Below are 355 nucleotides of genomic sequence, written 5' to 3'. Positions count from 1 at the left end.
TAAAGAGTTAATAAATTAGATGACAAATATATTTAATTATATTGCACATTAATATCTTGTTGCGTGGCTCTAAAGGTTTATTTTGATTTATGATCGATATCGTGAGAGCTTACATATAATATATATTATTAAAATATTTGAAGGGCCATGGAAAGTATATGTAAGTATAGGTAGGTATATGTATTGTAAAATTCTAAGAGTTGTTTGATTAATTATATAAATAGTTGTATTTAAATCTACATTTCAATGTACACTTGAAAAATGTATATTTTGAATGTAATTGTCAATTGTTAAAATTCTACGTAGCTAAGAACAAAAAGATCTGCACAAGTCAAATTCATACAATAAAAACATT

Source organism: Trachymyrmex cornetzi, unplaced genomic scaffold (assembly GCF_001594075.2).
Source record: "Trachymyrmex cornetzi isolate Tcor2-1 unplaced genomic scaffold, Tcor1.1 scaffold1846, whole genome shotgun sequence".
Lineage (NCBI taxonomy): Eukaryota > Metazoa > Arthropoda > Insecta > Hymenoptera > Formicidae > Trachymyrmex > Trachymyrmex cornetzi.
This window is presented reverse-complemented; position numbering follows the sequence as displayed.